Here is a 17,912-nt window from a genome sequence, read left to right as displayed (position 1 = left end):
TTTGCTTGGATTCAGTGTCATACGATTTTCCACGCACCAATTCTGGAAAATTTCAAGTTGTTGTTGAAGAAACAAGGCTTCAGCCTCCGAGTTAACGTGGAAAAATATTTTCATATCATCGGCGAATGAAAGATGAGGGCCCTCCAGGACGAAATTTACGTCTTTAAAATAGATGAGAAATATCAGAGGGCCGAGATGACTCCCCTGAGGTATTCCTGATGTAGCAGGGAATTCTGCGGAGAAACAATCGCCTATTTTAACCGCGAGAGAGCGTCCGACCAAAAATGATGTGAGCCAATGTAGAACATTGCCGCTGAAGCCAAGCTTATCCAATTTACCCACCGTAATGTCATGGTTGATTTTATCAAAGGCGGCGGACAGGTCCGTGTAAATCGCATCCGTTTGGGACATACCTCCGGACATTCCGTCAGCAATGTATGTCGTAAACGAAAGAAGATTCGTTGTGGTGGAACGCTTCGGCATGAAACCATGTTGATCGATTGATATGTAATGTTTACAGTGAGTGAAAATCGATTCGATGACTACAAGCTCAAACAGTTTAGAAGCCGCGTTCAGAGCGGAGATACCTCGGTAGTTGTCGACGTTTCTTCTATCGCCTTTTTTATGAACGGGGAAAATGTGAGCCTTCTTCCAAAGCTGCGCACTTTTTCATAATTGATGCTGGGATTCCATCTGGTCCGACGGAATTCGAGGATTTTAATTTGCTGATGCCCGATTCCAACATTGCATTATCCACGGTGATTCAGAACAACGAACTGTATTGGAACGTTTCTTGTGGCCCTCAAGAGCTGGTCTAGGGACAGATTCTCTTTCGAGAAAGTGCTGGAAAACTTAGCAGAGAAGAGGCTACAAATTTCCTGTGTGTCAGACACTTCATGTCCATCGTGAAACATAGAAGACGGTAATCCAGACTCCTTACGTTGCTCATCGACGTATTTCCAGAAAGATTTAGGATTACTCTTGAATTTGCGCTGAATACGACGTAGATAGATTGAATAGCATCGTTTGCTTGATTTTTGGTACTGATGGTTCAGTTGTAGGTATCGTTGTTTCAAGGATGGGAGACGGTATTTCGAATATTTTCTAAGTGCAGCCTTCTTAGCGGTTTTGAGTCGACGAAGGTCGGTAGTCTGCCAGGGTTGATGAGTGGATGATCGTATGAACTATGGATGATCGTATAAAGAATGAACAAGAGTTGGGACGGAATGTGCAATCAACAGCTGTTTGTTCACACAGTACAGATGGTTGTTATGCTTTGAGACGTTGGAACATTTAGTGATAATATTTGTCATTTGAGATTTGAGTATGCGATGTAAGGATAGGGGCACTACAGGTAATACGGACAGTAGGGTGCCAATGAATGTATGGGAAAAAATCAACCCTAAAATTTAAAAAAGTTACCCAATATGAAATGTTCACCACCTCGAAAAAAGACCCTATGCAAAATATCAGCTCAATCGGACTTAAGGGAGAGTGGTGCAAAGCGGTAAAAGTTTGAGTTTTTGAAAATCGAAAAATCACCCTAGGGGGGAGTAAAGGAAATCGGGGTTTTCGAAAAAAAAATTGATGTCAAATGTCTTGCATGAAACGTTGAGATCTACTGTCATCTTGAATTTTTTTTTGTCAGAAATCGACACTGGGACATTTTTTTTTGAATACGAGACGAAACGTATGGTTTTGGGTGCCAATAAAAAAACTCATCTCGATTTTTCATTCGGAACTTGCTGCGAATTATTGATTTGCTCGATAATATACCCTATGAAAAATATTACCTCATTTGGACTTGATTTACGCAGACGTGAAAATTTGAGTCTTTAAAAACCGAAAAATCACCGGAATCAAAAAAAAAAGTTGATGCCAAATGTCGTAAAATTGAATTACTTGTCGAAATTTACTGTTATCTCGATTTTTTTTTGTCAAAGAGTGTCCCAGAGTGTAGATCTTTGACAATTTTTTTTCTAGATGACACTAGATCTCAACTGTTCATTTCTCGAAAACCCCGATTACCCCCCTTGGGTGATTTGTCGATTTTCAAAAAACTAAAACTTTGACCGCTTTGCGCCAATTTCCCTCGAGACCGATTAAGCTGATATTTTGCATAGGGTGTTTTTTCGAGGTGGTAAACATTTTTTATGGGGTAAATTTTTGAAATTCGAGATGGATTTTTTGATTCATTGATTTTTTTAACCACAGGAAAGGTCAAAAAATCCATTTAATCTCAAAACAAGAATACATTTTTTTCACAGTTCAATATATCGTTTTCGTGTGTCATGAAAATGATTATTTTTCCCAATAAAAATGAACCGCTTAATAGAGCATTCCTGTGGTGCGGATGAAACAGAAAAATATTAAAGTAAACGGAAATATACTGTAATACGTGAAGCGTACAAATTAATCACTCGTGAGATGCAAATGACATGTAAAGAAATGGATGGAAAAAAAGCAACAATACTCCGTTTATAAGTTAATTTGCCTACCGAAATGAAAACCAATGAAACAAATTTTGGAATTAAACCATCAAAAATGATCGCGAAAATCATATATGGTTATCCATTTTTGATTATATTTTCCTCTTTTGACAAAACTTTGACGTTGAGAAGGGGCACGAACATCATGGAGTGACATGTAGGACAGGTACTAATCAACATAAATATGAAATTCAACAGTTGGCTATTAAAATTCATCTCATGCCCATCTGGTGCCTGTTTTACCCACGGTTCATGGAAAAGATATACCCTTAAAAAAGGATGAATACAGGCAAACCTTTTTTTGTGCGGGGGATAGGGATCGCACAAAAAAGTCGCATAAAAATAATTCGTGCAAAACTTCACCAGCAGCTTTAAAAAATCGTGTTCGGTACACATTTTGAAAAAAACTCTTTTTGAAAAAGAGTTAAGCAACTGTAAATCAATTAGTGCGCTGGTGAGTTCTAGGAAGAAGAGCAGTTTTATACCATCTGAATTGATCGCAGAAGCATGAGCTGAAAACTAAAGAATAGGAGAAATTTTGTGTGACTAAACAGGCCCTACAAAATGTTGCCATTCGCAGGTAAACTGATATGACGGAAATTCGCATTATTGTTTTCAATACGCAATGTTGTATAATTATAAGCTTTAAGCAAATATGAAGCACGCTGTGCAAAGAGTTCGTGAAATAAGATTGAAATTGAAATGGAAATATAAATTAAACATATATGATGAATATGACAAAAAAAAATAACATTTGAAGTGCACTTAAGTATTTCTTTCAGTTCACTCAAATACTTTCCATTTTTCATTAAGAGAATCAAAAATCAATCAGCGGATCAAAAATTAAGAGTTTTCAAATACGGTCAAACTGTTCTTGTGTGATATTTTTGGTCGACTTTTTTGTGCGGTATTTCAAAAGTAACATATTTGACTAAGTACTACATAGGTTTTGGGTCAACTAATTACTAGTCTCTTGCTTTGCTTTGTTTTCGTAAGCATGTAAGTAGAAGCATGTTAAAGGGAGCATATAGTTGATATTCTGTTCTGCGTAAGTGAATATTGACGTCCACATTCCTCGCTTTCACGTTGTTGGATAATTACGATACGATTTATCTCAAAGCTCGAAATGTAATTTGTTCACGCACTGTTGGGAAGTGCGAATTTGCGTCTAAATTTTTCATTCCGTACATCATTCCATTCATCCCTACTTCCACTAAATGCAAGATGTTGTGCATGACATGATTTCAAGAAGCAACAAGTTCCGACATGCAGGTGAAAGCACAGCAAATTCCAACACGCAACCGAAAAGTAAAAACACTTATAACAGGAAAACAAAAGGAAATCGGTGATCTGAATTGGAATCATCAAGATTTGAGTTATTTTCAACTTTTTTCAAATTAGGTAACGAAACCTGATTTTAAAGCTACTCGTGAAGTTTCGTACTATTATCTTTATAAAAAAAACAGAGATTTTCCCACGTTCGTGTAAAATATCATCACATAACAATAGAACAATAGAATACTTAAAAAATATTTGAAATGATTGGAAAAAAATCGAAAAAGTTGACTATGCATTTCTTTATATATAAAATAAGGATATCTGGGGGTCTCCGTAGCCACAATGGTTGCGCGTTCGCTTAGTAAGCGATCGATCGTGAGTTCAAAACTCAGGGCCCTCATTGACCATCTTTGTGTTGTTACAGAATAGCTACGTCCATGCAACAATAATCAACAGCGAATGGAGATCGATCCACGGTCGAAATAAGATCGATTCATCCATACAACTGCTCATCTCTGCAAGACACAACGGGCTGCTGTTCTATAAATAACTCAACAATGATCAATCAACTGTCTCCGCTGTCCGGTGGTCCAACTGGATAATGGTAGAACAGTAAGAATACCCTTACGCCTAAATGGCTACTGTGTGAATGTACCATATGTAATGGTATAGAAGGAATACTGGCGAATGGCAACTGTGTAATGTGCTAATTATAGATATGATAACCATGTGACATGTACACGATTGAAATTCGGCTCTGTTACAGCTAAAATGCTAATGAGCCTCAAATAAATAAATGGGATAAAAAAAAATAAGGATATCTCTTCTCTATATATATAAAATCTCGTGTCACGATGTTCTTGGTCGAACTCCCGCGAAACGACTTGACCGATTTCAATGAAATTATACTCCAAAAACTTGGTAGGCACGAGAATAGGTCGTAAACTATATATGATACCGTTAGGATGCCGATTATTGTATATTTAATGCTGATTTGGGTGCATGAAATTTTTTCCTGAATATTGCTGCATTATTTTTTTTGTATTTCTTGCATAAATTTGGTTTGAAAAAATACACATATAACCAATGTGTACCCCTATTTCCTATTTTTAATCGCGATATTTGTATTTTTATATAAATAATACCAAATGAATGATCCGTCGTACGTTTTCCAATCAGGACGATTTTTTTTACGTTGTTGAATATCAGATGGCACTTCGTCCTCTTCATCGAACGCAAGTAACCTCAATTCGTCTAAAGCTAGGCACATCGCCGACGAACTGGAAGCCTTTTTGGATGTGCACAATGAATCATTGAAATTATTCCAAACACACACATGCTCGGAATGCGAAGTAACAATTACGCTATTGTGGTTAATCCTGATAAAAAAACGGCATGTGTGTAGATCCAATGCGCCACAGTTACTCCAATCATTAAGAACATCATTACTCGTTTTGAATTATTATAATATTTATAAACATGTGGTTGGAGGAGACGAAACAAACTAGAGAGTGTGCTCCATAGATTCTTATGTGTGTCGTTTGAGGAATTGACGCAGTCAGAACAACGTCATTCTACGACGTCTTGAGCTGTGTCCATCATCCATGGTCAACATATACGCAAAGGTAGAGAGCGAACGACTGCGATTCCTGTGACACAATCAACAGAAAAAATTCACTTGCGCGACGCTATCATGAGCAACACCAACACAGCCTTTGTTCAAATAAAAGAGATGATGTCTTTAATGAGCTCCATTACAACATTACACGTGTTCCATCCAACATGTTGCTGGATTCATTCGAATGAAATTGAATGACAAAAGCAAGGATTACCTTATACGCACATTTTTAGTTTTTAGGATAGAGTAATTTCCTCGGAAATCTCAGATCCATCTACTGATCAACTGTTCTCCTGTATTCTGAAATCCGATCGAATCAGAATTACCTGTACGGATCGCCATGCAATTCGACATTGAGCCTCATCCAAACGGTTTGGTCTTCCATAAGACCAAAGTGAACGAGTATCCAGATTCCTGAGCTATCAAAATCCAGCCCTCCTTCCGCCGAAGAATCCGCCTCTTCCTCAATGGTGTGATCCACGAAGGACTCTACGGAAAAAATGAAGTCTCTAATATGTGTTCTGTGTAACAGGAGAACACATTCACAATTGTCTCTGATAATGATTTCATATTATGGATAAAGTTCTAGCGGGAATGCAAAGAGGTTTATAGAAGAAACGTTGAGTTAGGACTGTCTCCTAAGTATTTGAACAACATCGGGTAATGATTTTCATGCAAATTTTAGCAATTTAGAATTGCTTTCGTGTCTGCTAATCTGATAGAGAGTAAATTGCTCCAGAGTGCCACATTTCATAGCACGAACGAATTGAGGTCAATCGTATTTCAGAATGCAAAAGACGAATCGTAAGATCCGATCGAGATTCAAAGCAATCGGATTCCGGAATATGGGTGACTGTTCGATATTATTACTACAAACATGGTTCATTGCCTACGAGGTGATCTAAATCTCTTATCACCTTGCATGGCAGATGGAATTTGTACAAGGCGTTCTCCAAAAAGCATGAACGAAACCCAGTACTTAGATCATAGGTCATAGGTCATACATCTCATCTCTATCTTCACATCACACTCGGGTTCGGGAAGTCCACTTTCCCATGGTCCAATGCAATACACGGTCAAACCTTCACATATCTACTCGATATCCACGTGGAATCTATCCTTCATAGATCACAATCGATTAATTTTATAGTTCGTTAAAACATTTAAACGCGCTTACAATACATTAGATATTTTTATTGAACAGCCAAAATATTCACTAGAAATAATTTATATGACAGAACAACGTTTGCCGGGTCAGCTAGTTATTATATAAAAGATCCGATTTCAGCTCATCATATTACAGGGCGCATTCTATGGGTGGAGTAAAAGTACCAGTCTAATATTTTTCGATAAGGAGTAGATACTTACATTGCTACTTATTCTAATATTCGTAACATTACAGAAATTTTTTCACAAGAATCATAAATCATAAATATATTCTTTCTATTTCCAATATTTTTGTTTATAACTCGTGCAGGAAAAAAATCTATAGTTTCAAAATCGAGTTAAAAGCAGCATGATTCTGCTTTTTCGAAAATCATTAAAAATAATTTTGCACAGACATATTTTGCTTGAGACACCACATACCAAAGCTTGATTGAATCATGAAACATTCATACAGTCAACTGCTTGAAAACTTAGTTCAGTTTTTGGTATGTGTATGTGAGCGCCATTTCTATTATCGACTAAATGATCATGCAACATGTTATACAGCACCCACAGAAATATTTAAGTTATATTTTTTACTTTTCAATTCATCAATCACATTCATATGCCTGTGGAGCTTATGACTCATTTTTGACGATCTTGCATTATTATTTTTGGCGCTGCAACAATTTTCCCCTCACAGCAAATGATTTCTGATGATCTTCACAACATTCAAAGTGGCACAGTGTGGCCTCTTCTGTCACATGAATTTTATTTTCTTCGATAATTCGCAACATTTGGCTTTCCACGTTTATAGCGAGCTTTGAAATTATATTTCTCCGTTCAATTCCGAAGCTAAATAACATGCTATCAATAATTTGAATTGTGTACGAGATTTCTGATTCGTAGAGAGATAACAAAAAAAACCCTTGCTCTGACCGAAACCCAAAGTATTTGTTAATTAAATAATGTCTATAACATGTACCAACTTGAACACAGGAGTCAGTAGTATTATGATCAGCGAGATAAGGATTGTGACAAGGTAATAAAAGTAATGAGAGCAGTAGCAAATGTGGAGGTGGCCACCATGATTTTTAGAATTTTTTTTAAACACGCTCTCAAGCGCAATTAGGGTATAAATACAGAAATCTGATCCTGGAAAAATACAAACCCCTCATCATTGATCACTACTTCATAAGGTCTGAGTTATGAGAGGACATATTTCATCATAATAAGAATTTAGTGATACAAAAGATTTGAGTTTGTTGATTAGTACCAGTTACTTAGATGTTTTCTTACGTGATATGATATTTACAGCGAACTCGATTATATATAGTATCCGATTTCTTTTCACTGTATATAATCGAATCCAAAAAAAAATATTTTTTCCATTGGTTTTTTTTTCATATATTTTTCGTTTATTGAAAATAAAAGAACTTTCTGACGTGAAAAAAATTTTTTTTTCCAGAATCTCTCAGAAGGTGAAAGATGATCAAATTTGAAGAAAAAATCCTTCTACGCATATGTTAGAATTTCAACAATGACAGATTTATAAACTTTTTTTTTTGTTTCGGACTCTATTGCCTCAAATTGGCTCCACATTAAAAAGTACACTGCGTAAGCCAATTCTGCCTTCATTTGAAAGTACATTTAGTACAGGATAAAGAAGTGGAGCATCTAAATTAGTGGATTTAAATAACTGCTTTGGAAGGGAAAATTTCAAAGTTAGTATTTTTTAATGTGCGATTATTAATTTTATCCCAAAAATTTAGATTAAACTTCATTGTTTCTATCAATCAAATTGAAGTTCTCAAACCACTCTACAATTTGTTCTTTGGCATCCATCTTCTATCTTTCTTAATTTCGCTTCAATATCGATATAAACAATTCCTAATGAAAATTCAAGTAAAACATATAATAGGTACTTAAATTCCACCTTAACGTTCGAAGGTTACATTTTTTCTCAAAACAAGTCATATTTGAAATGAAAAAAAAATAATTTTTTTCAAACTTTATATAATCGTATCACATATAATCAAGTCTGTGTATAATCGAGTCCGACCTGTATTACTAGGTAAAAAAAATATTCTGGGAGCAGACATTTTTTGAACAGGCGCCATATAGAACCATAAATTATCAAGGGTTCGTATGTGAAATCTTTATACAGAAATACCGAATCTACCAGAAAATGTAGAATTGTAACTCAAAATTCGATCTGGTTTATAGTCGATACAAAGTTCCTCGGCAAAGAACGATCGGACATGTTTGGAGAATCGAATCCATTTATTTGTTGGACTGCTTTACTGTCATGAACAGATGCAACAATTACATAAAAACAAATTTCTTCGTTCCAGCTTCAATCGGTTGAACGAATTCTACCCGTCAACAACCATAATAAAAGTTGCTTGCATACAGTCACCATAACAATCCAGCGGCAAACTTCTTAATTGGTAAATTTAATTACAACTATAAGAGACATTATCCAATTTAATTAACATACAAATATCAGCAGTCTTAACACTGGAGAACCGAGAACTTCCCGGGATTGTACCGGGAGCGTAACTTGCTATTGCTTTTCTTTCGGTTTAACAAAACTTCTGCTTGCAGTTTCTCATAAACACATTTACCAACGATTCCCAGAATACCCGGAACCCTCGCGTTGCACCCCAAAGTACGTAATTTACTCACAACAATCCTCCCCCGTTCTCGACCCACCCTCCTTTTTTCTGAGAAACTACATCGAAATGTCGCAGCTGAGAAATACAGCGCTACGATGCGTGGAAAACTGCTTCTGTTCTCATTCGGAAATACACAACAACAAAAAACCAAACTAGTTGCAATTGTTCTTCGCTCCCTACTGTTTCTCCCTCTCCCCCGTCTAACAATTATTATTCTGCCAAAATAAGTTTCCCAGGATTTCTCTCTCAGTCCGCCCCGAGTGAAACTTTCCTCGAGCGAAACAATAGCGCGCAGTAAGCGCTCGTGTCACAGTTCCCGTTCTGTGCACGTGATATAATGTGTAGTTCGGGGCTCGGAATGAACGCGAAAAAATGGGGGTGTGTGTCTGCAGACAATCCAGTAAGGGAAGCGCGCGCCAAAAAAAAAAAGGATGTTACACGCTTTAGCTGGTGGCGGTACATCAACAGACAAAAAAGCGTTCGCCCCTGAGTTGTGCTGTACGAATCTCGCGCAGAAAAGCTGCCGAAAAAGTTTCGGGAAAAAAGTGTAAAACACTGATAATCTGGGCTCATTTTGTGAGAACAGACTATTAGAACGGATTGGGTGGAAAGTTGTTTCCAACTTTGGAAAAGGGTTCCCTCTGGACAAAATTGAAATATTTGAGATTAGTAGGTATAACAAAAAAATAATATGCAGATTTAAAATACTTTAACCAGATAATCTCACGACTTTCTCACTAATTCAAACCATTTCTGCAGAATCACTTTCCGAGTCATTAGATTATATGGCATTTGCTCAATATCGCGTTATTATCGGCAATAAAAACTGCAAAATAGCGCTTCAAATGTCCATCATTACGATTCGCCATTAACAAATCCATCATCGCCATTATTCGCCAAGGCTACCAAGGCAAAGGTTTACCCCTCTGAGTCTCTGCTGGGAAAGTAAATAGCTAATTGAACTTCATTAGAAAGCAACTCAGAAGTTGCACGCCGTACACAATCCGACTTCGTTTGTTTATTCGATTTAATTTGGCGGCCGAAATTCGTTACCGGGGCTCTTCGAAAAATACAAGTTGCCGCAGCTAGCTAGCCCATCATCGCCAAAACGGTGGCAACGAGCAAATTATGGACCATAATTCGCCCCCTTCGGCTCTGGCGAAACACCAATAACGATTTCCATAAAATTAATTACACCAATCACATCGCGCAACTATGAACCTATGATTTGGTTGTTCTCCGTTGTTCGGTGGCGAAGGGGGAGGGAACAACGAATTGAAGAAGTCGTTACACATTACATTGTGAACAAGTTGTGAGATGATAATTGGTTCGAGCTCGCAATACGAAAACTATCCCGAGAGAGTCGATTTCTTGTACACATATTCTAACTGAATTATGCTTTACGTCAAACGGATTACAAACAGTTACAAAATACTCAAGGAAAATTGTTTAGTTGAGCATTATTCATTCGGAGACAAAAAAAATGTATTCTTTTCTCATCGAGGGATTCTAGAAAATTAAAAAGAAATAAGAAAATAGAGAAAAAGATTAGCCTAACGGGGGTTCGGGTTCAATCCCCGTTCTGGTCGGGGGAATTTTTGGTCAAGGAATTTCCTCCGACTTGCACTGTGGTCACGCGTATTCTAGAGTTTGCCACTCCAGTATACATTTAAGGCGTGTTATTCGGCATAGAAATCTCAATCAAGTACAGGTCGCACTCGATTATCCGGGATTCGATTATACGGAATTTTAGACTCGATTATCAGGAGTTTTTACTTTTGATTTTCGGAAATATTGAATAATTTGTATAATAATTCCATATTGAATAGCTGATATGGGTATCAAATGAAAGGGTGTGACAAGTAGAATACAGTTATTTATGCAAAATGCAAATCCAAGAGGCGGCCATTACAAAATAGCGGATTTTATATTTTCTCAAAACCCTATCAATATGAGTATCCAATGAAAGGGCTTGACTAGTAGATTACAGTTATTTATGAAAAATGCAAATATAAAATGGCGGCCACTACAAAATAACGGATTACATATTTACATATTTTCAGTAATTCATGAATAATTATGAAAAAAGCAAATCCAAAATGGCCGCCATCATAAAATGGCGACATATTTTTTTTCCAAAGCCCATCAATATGGGTATCAAATGAAAGTGCTCGACTGGTAGAACATAGTAGATCATGAAAAATCCAAATCCAAGTTGACCGCAGTTCCCAAATAAACAATTACTTTTTAATGGTTCCATTCAGCTTGCCCTGTTTGTATGTATGTTTGAGTGTTGTAGGGTTGTCCCACATTAATAGAAAATTGACCCCGTTCCTATTGACAGATTGATCTGAAATTTGGAACATACTTTTAATTCTACTGTCATTATAAAACTGCGTATTCCATGTTCTTGAAAAATTTAATTTGGCCGCCGCTAAAAATGGCTGAATTGCTCGACTTGGAGAATACACTACACTATGAACAACATAAATTCGAAAAGGTCACCGCCATAAAATGGTCGGCTATGTATTTTTGCAATCCCCTCAATATTGGTATCAAATGAAATGATTTGACTAATAGAATACTGTACATCATCAAAATATTCCGAAGTTAGGTAAGAAACAAAAATTGAAAAAACATACATTTTTTGAATGGTTCCAATGTATGTTCCAAATTTCAGATCAATCTGTCAATAGGAACGGGGTCAATTTTCTATTAATGTGGGACAACCCTACAACACTCAAACATACATACAAACATACATACAAACAGGGCAAGCTGAATGGAACCATTAAAAAGTAATTGTTTATTTGGGAACTGCGGTCAACTTGGATTTGGATTTTTCATGATCTGCTATGTTCTACCAGTCGAGCACTTTCATTTGATACCCATATTGATGGGCTTTGGAAAAAAAATATGTCGCCATTTTATGATGGCGGCCATTTTGGATTTGCTTTTTTCATAATTATTCATGAATTACTGAAAATATGTAAATATGTAATCCGTTATTTTGTAGTGGCCGCCATTTTATATTTGCATTTTTCATAAATAACTGTAATCTACTAGTCAAGCCCTTTCATTGGATACTCATATTGATAGGGTTTTGAGAAAATATAAAATTCGCTATTTTGTAATGGCCGCCTCTTGGATTTGCATTTTGCATAAATAACTGTATTTTACTTGTCACACCCTTTCATTTGATACCCATATCAGCTATTCAAAATGGAATTATTATACAAATTATTCAATATTTCCGAAAATCAAAAGTAAATACTCCTGATAATCGAGTCTAAAATTCCGTATAATCGAATCCCGGATAATCGAGTGCGACCTGTACTTGGTTGAGATTTCTAATGTAGAGAGGAATACTAATGATACAGATAATTTACTAAAAAGCTAGAAAATAAAATGAATAAAAAAAATTAAGTTAAACGGTTTAATGTACTAAGAGCTAGAAAATAATTTGGCAAGTAGCAGTTAGTAGTTATCACATTCGTTCGGTCATTGATCTATGGCAATGATGAGACTAAAGTAAAATCGTGGGGTATATGATGAAACAACTAACTGTGGATAATGGAAATCCAACGTTTATTTCTTACCAAATTTTCTTCGGAATATTAGGCGGTCAAAAAAGTCCTGCGGTATTTCCGCGAGGTGTCGTTGTAAGCGCGTAGTTCTAGTTGTATTTATTGTATCGAGTCATACTACAGCTTGTTGGAAAGGTATTTTATAGTCCGCGCTATAATATAGTCCTTGACAGTTATTTGTTTGTTTTGTTTGGTTAAGTCATTCGTGAGTTATAGTGTCGCAAATATGGAGCAAAATAAAGAGAAAATCCGACATATTTTACAGTACCACTATGACAAAGGCAAAAATGCATCTCAAGCTGCCAATAAAATTTGTGCAGTTTATGGACCCGATACAGTTTCCATTTCCACCGCACAACAAAGGTTTCAACGTTTTAGTTCTGGTGTAGAGGTCGTCGAAGATGCGCCACGCTTCGGAAGGCCTGTCGTCGAAATTTGCGACAAAATCGCTGAATTAGCCGAGAAAGACCGGCATAGTAGCAGCCGTAGCATCGGCCAAGAGCTGGGGATAAGTCATCAAACCGTTATTAACCATTTGAAGAAGCTTGGATTCACAAAGAAGCTCGATGTATGGGTGCCACACACGTTGACGCAAAAAAACATCTTTGATCGTATCGACGCATGTGAATCGCTGGTGAATCGCAACAAAATCGACCCGTTTCTGAAGCGGATGGTGACTGGCGATGAAAAGTGGGTCACTTACGACAACGTGAAGCGCAAACGGTCGTGGCCGAAGCCCGCTGAAGCCGCTCAGACGGTGGCCAAATCCTCATTAACGGCCAGGAAGGATCTGCTGCTGTGTGTTTGGTGGGATTGTCAAGGAATAATCTATTATGAGCTGCTTCCCTATGGCCAAACGCTCAATTCGGACCTGTACTGCTAAGAACTGGACCGCTTGAAGGTAGCACTCATGAAGAAGAGGCCATCTTTGATAAACAGAGGCCGCATTGTCTTCCATCAGGACAACGCCAGGCCACACACTTCTTTGGTGACGCGCCAGAAGCTCCGGGAGCTCGGATGGGAGGTTCTTTTGCATCCGCCGTATAGTCCGGACCTTGCACCAAGTGACTACCACCTGTTTTTGTCCATGGCGAACGAGCTAGGTAGTCAGAAGTTAGCCACAAAAGAGGCCTGTGAACATTGGCTGTCCGAGTTTTTTGCCAATAAGGAAGCGAGCTTCTATAACAGGGGTATTATGAAGTTGGCATCTCGTTGGGAACAAGTCATCGAACAAAACGGCGCATATTTGACTTGAAACAGATGATTGTAACTAATTTTATGAACAAATGAAAATTCAAAAAAAATACCGCAGGACTTTTTTGACAGCCTAATATATTTTTGTTAAGAATGAAAAAACATGTTTATTAGAACAATAAATTTTAATTTAAAAAAAAATTCTTCAGTGTTAATATATTAAATTTTTTTTTTTGATATTTTTTATGAAATAGAAATTCAAACAATTTCCTATCCGAACCTCCTATATTTGTTTCTCTTTGAAAAGTTTGAGATACTTTTTTTTTGTTTTATTTCGCCCTTAGATTACATAGTTCAGAATGGAAAACTACTTGTTTTGCCAATACGGCTATTAGGGTCCCAAAGAAAATGGTTATCACGAATTTCCAAACGGTTGATTTTCACGAAAAGAAATACGATATACAAGTTTTAAGTTTTTTCTGTTTTCGTTCAATATTTCTAGACTAGACTGGATGTATGTGACTGTATGTGACTATAATCCAGTCAATTGGCAAGTGTGTTATTTCTTCAAAAAAGGCTAGCTAATAGGCTTCAATTTGATATGCCTATCATCTGAATCGGTCCAGTAGTTCAAAGGTAATAATTTTTTGAACAATGTCATTTTTGGAAAAAAAAAAAAAAAAAAAAAAGGGAAAAATATTTCGATATTTCGGACCACCCTTAAAATGGAAATGGTCACCCTTACAAAAAAAGAAAAAAATACGGGTCTAATAATTTGCGATAAAGAACAAACCTACCAATATTGACGAAAATCTGAGAACTACTGTATCGGTTTGGCATGGAATGGCTGTATATTCAGATGAATGGCAACTGCGAGAATTACTTTATACGCACATTTCAGTTTTGGTGTTAGTTTGAGGAAATCGATAGTGTAATTTCCTCGGAAATTCCATATCCATCTACATCCATGTTTTTTTTTCACGCGGTTTTTGCGCGGTTTTTTTTGCTCGGTTTTTTTTTTCACGAGGTTTTTCCATTTAACGCGTTTTTTTACGCGGATTTTCCAATTAACGCGGTACCCGCGTAAAAAAAGACCAGTGCAATATCACATCTCCCTCTCAGCTCACATTTTTCTCTTGTGTTCCCTCAAAGCATATTACGATAATTAGTGCTTGTAGAGGAGTTTAGCGCTTATGAAGGAAATGAGTGCCGCACCTTATCACGATTCTTACGTCGATTTTAGGTGTTGGGTAACGGGTAGCTCACCGGGTGGTATAACGGGACGGGGTTTTTACGGGCAGCGTTTCGTGAATGAATTTACCTGTCTACTTAGTTATGTCTAGTTCTGTCTATGTTAGTGTCTACGGTCCAACAGTGATACTGCACGTGCATCGGCACTAAAGTGTACAAATCACAAGGGAATCTTTTAGCAACAGCAGATGACCTCATTCGTGAGGAAAACCGAACTATAACTACCAGTAACCAACGAAAAAACTACTTTCCGGAAGCGAGCAAAACTCAACTTTTTACTTCCGTTCTACGTAGTATTTGATATCTATCATTACGTGACATGGTTTTTTTACGCGGATTTTCGAATTAACGCGTTTTTTTTCGAGGTACGTATCCCCCGCGTAAAAAAAACCTTGGTGTACTCTTCTGTATTCTAAAATCTGCTCAAATTAGAATTACCCGAACGGTTCGCAATATTGCATTCTGTAATCCGTTCAACTCAAGTCCAATCGTGTTGTACAAATGTGCCACACAAATCGACACAGATGTCATTGAAGTTCGAAAAAAATGTGTTGAAATTGAAGTTGAAATAGGCTCTAATATATGTTCTGTGTATTGTGGAGAAAAATCTTGAACAAAAATTGTCTCTGATCATGATTTTATATTATAGATAAAGTTTTGCCGGAAATGCAAGGAGATTTATAGAGAAAAGGTAAAGCTAGGTTTAGGACTAAGTTTCCAAGGTATTTAAACAGCCTTGAGGAATACTTTTCATTCATATTTTAACAATGCAACATTGCCTTCGGTTCTGCTAAGTATTTTCAACCAACGATTTCGTTCTGTAATTTTTTTTTTTTTTTTTTTTATTAAATCGTTTATTTTTACAGGCTCAGTTACATAAGTTTAAAGGAGCCAAACTTCTGTCTGTATTGTAACAAGTATATATAAACATTTTTCATTCATTCTAATGTTAATGAAGTAGAGAACCGATTACTCGCAGTTTGCTCGAGTTCAGAAGGGTGACATTTTTTTCAGGAAAAGGAAGGGATATAAGGATATGTTGTCAATGTTCACACTCACATTCATCATACTCGATTCTTAAGCCTATATTATATCTAATATGTATTTACATTTCACCTCATTCTATTTTTAGTAAGAAGGGATTTGATTTCTCGCGAAGGAAAAGGAGAATATAAGGATATAACGACAATCACACACGAAGATCGATAGCTTTTAAGAAGACATATATTTGAAACATATAATCAAGGTCTAACCGAGCCAACACATCTCTCACCGGCACATTGGGCTGCCTTCCTCTAGCCCGAAGAGAGTTTTCTGAATTCGATCTGGCAACAAGATACTCCTCGCACGACCAAACAACGTGTTCGATGTCGTGGTAACCTTGGCCACAAGCACAGATATTGCCATCGGCAAGATTAAAACGAAAAAGTAGCGCGTCTAACGAACAGTGATTGGACATGAGTCGAGAGAAGGTGCGAATAAAGTCCAGACTTTTGAACCATGGATTGAGGCTAACCTTAGGGATAATCGAGTGAAACCACCGGCCCAATTCATCTTCGCTCCACTTACGTTGCCAGTTAGCGATGGTATTTTTGCGGACTAAAGAATAAAATTCATTGAAGGCGATTTGACGCTGATAAATATCGCCTTCAATTGCACCTACCTTTGCTAATGAGTCTGCCCTCTCATTACCCGGAATTGAGCAATGTGAAGGGACCCAGACAAAGGTAATGATATAACAGCGTCTGGTTAAAGCACTCAAAATTAATCTTATTCTCTCAAGGAAGTACGGCGAGTGCTTTTCCGGCCTCACTGAACGGATAGCTTCGACAGAGCTAAGACTATCCGTTGCAATGTAATAGTGTTCAACAGGTCGTGAGGCGACGCTGTCCAGCGCCCAGTATATCGCTGCCAATTCAGCAATATATACCGAGCAAGGATTCTGAAGACTGTGTGAGGTGCTAAAAAATACGTTGAACATTCCAAATCCTGTGGACTCATTCATAGAGGACCCATCAGTAAAGTACATATTATCACAATTGATACGCCCATACTTTGCATTGAAGATCGTAGGAACGAACCCCAATCTAAGATAATCTGGATTTTCATGGATTTTCTCCTTCATGAACAGATCGAAATGTACAGAGGAATTGATGTAGTCAGGAAAACAAACACGGTTGGGAGTATACGAAGATGGATCAACCTTTCGTTCTGTAATTGAACGAAATTAATATTGATTTTCTTTATTTCAATTTTCTACTTTGCTACAAAATATTAAAACAGACACACACACACCTACACTTATACATTAGTTATTGTTCATTTAACGACCAAAATATTATTACTAGAATTATTTATGTGGCAGAACAACGTTTGCCGGGTCAGCTAGTAATAAAAATAAAAAAATACATTTCGAGATAACAGTAAATCTCGAAGTTTCATGCAGTTCTAAGACATTTAGCATTATACAAATTCGTGCAGTTTTGAGACATTTGGAATCAATTTTTTTTCGAAAACACTATTTTCAATTAATACTTCCATTATAAACTCAGTGGAACAATGCGGATCCATCAACATCCTTCAAAAAAAATAATGCAACTGATGTCGCTAAAGTTCAAAACACTTCACGTTTGCCTTCCATTCTCATGATATTCAGAACAGTATCGCTTTG

The 17,912-nt window shown here is 36.9% G+C and overlaps 1 protein-coding gene across 4 annotated transcripts in view; it reads right to left on the bottom strand.

Annotated features, from left to right (window-relative positions):
• The window catches only part of LOC129780217 (pseudouridylate synthase RPUSD2-like), a 619,255-nt gene that overhangs the window by 91,576 nt on the left and 509,767 nt on the right, over positions 1–17,912 (bottom strand). The gene's annotated exons all lie outside the window — the stretch shown is intronic.

The sequence above is a fragment of the Toxorhynchites rutilus genome, chromosome 3 (genome assembly GCF_029784135.1).
Source record: "Toxorhynchites rutilus septentrionalis strain SRP chromosome 3, ASM2978413v1, whole genome shotgun sequence".
NCBI lineage: Eukaryota > Metazoa > Arthropoda > Insecta > Diptera > Culicidae > Toxorhynchites > Toxorhynchites rutilus.
The sequence above is the reverse complement of the archived record's forward strand: the minus strand, read 5'-3'. Positions and strand labels throughout refer to the sequence as shown.